Raw genomic sequence first — 1,632 nt, forward strand, 5'->3', positions numbered from 1 at the left:
TTAGATAAAAATACTTATGTTGGGAAGATGGTGGACATTTTAAATGACAGGTCAAAATTTGCTCCGTTAACATCTGATACTTTTTCGTATCTTCTGAAATATGAAGATAAGGTTAACAGGTTCCTAAGGAAATTAAAGAATAATGGTGTCATTGCAAACGGAACTTTCCAATCTCTATACTGCTCAGGATCTAGGCCAGGAATTATGTACGGACTGCCAAAGGTTCATAAAAATAATTGTCCTTTAAGACCTATTTTGTCTGCTTGTGGGACGCACAATTATAATATAGCTAAATTTTTGGTTCCGGTAATAGCCCCAATAACAGTGAATGAATATACAGTGAAGGATTCTTTTTCATTTGCTAAAGAAATTTCAAACTTAAACTTGGGAAAATGTACAATGGCAAGCTTTGACGTGGAGTCTCTTTTCACTAATATTCCTTTGACTGAGACAATAGATATCTGCGTGGAAGGGCTGTTTGGAGACGAAGAACAAGTGAATGGTTTTACAAGAAAGGAGATGAGGGAACTGCTGGGATTGTCTGCTAGGGATTGTTTGTTTTTATTTGATAAAAAGTTTTATGTACAGGTTGATGGGTGTGCTATGGGTAGCCCTATGGGACCTAGTCTCGCAAATGCCTTTCTTGCCTATTATGAAAAGATCTGGTTAAATGAATGCCCTACTGATTTTAAACCTCTTTTTTATAGACGGTATGTCGACGACACGTTTTTGTTATTTCGTAGCCCAAGTCATGTCCAATTGTTTTTAAACTATTTGAATTCCAAACACCAAAATATAAATTTTACTAGTGAAGTGGAAATGGATTGTAACATATCTTTCCTTGACATCAACATTCATAAATTTGGTACTGGGTTTAACACATCTGTCTACAGGAAACCAACGTTCACAGGCTTATGCACTAAATTTTCCTCTTTTATTCCTATACAATATAAGAGAAATCTTATCTGTACTCTCACTTATAGAGCGTATAACCTTTGCTCTAATTACCTCAACATTCATAAGGAACTGACGTATATTAAAAAACTACTTTATAACAATGGATTCCCGTATAATTTTACTGATACTTATATAGGGAAAACACTAAGCAAACTCACGCTACCACCTTGTGAAAGGAAACTAATTGCTCCTCGGAAAAATATCTTCTTTTCTATTCCATATCTGGGGTCCCACAGTTTTAAAATACGAAATCATTGCAGTAGAATTGTGCGTGAATTTTATCCTCAGGTATCATTGAAGATCGTGTTTTCCCCCTCAAATGCTATGAGCAAATTTTTCAAATTTAAAGACCGGGTCTCAGATGATCTTTGTTCGGGTGTCATATATAAATATAAGTGTGATCGCTGTAATGCATCTTATATTGGAAAAAGTGAAAGACATTACCGTGCAAGATTGTCTGAGCACTTCGGTCGCTCACCTAGAACGGGTAATCATATAGCAAAACCACCCCATTCAGCCATCAGAGACCATTCCCAAAGTGAGGACCACCCAATGTCCAAGGAGAATTTTTCCATCCTGGCCACTTCGCAGAGTAACCTCGACTTAATAATAATGGAGGCAATATTCCAGCACAAACTAAAACCAAACCTGGGCCGGGCAACGTACGAATTAAAT

The sequence above is a fragment of the Palaemon carinicauda genome, chromosome 36, assembly GCF_036898095.1.
Source record: "Palaemon carinicauda isolate YSFRI2023 chromosome 36, ASM3689809v2, whole genome shotgun sequence".
NCBI classification, from domain to species: domain Eukaryota; kingdom Metazoa; phylum Arthropoda; class Malacostraca; order Decapoda; family Palaemonidae; genus Palaemon; species Palaemon carinicauda.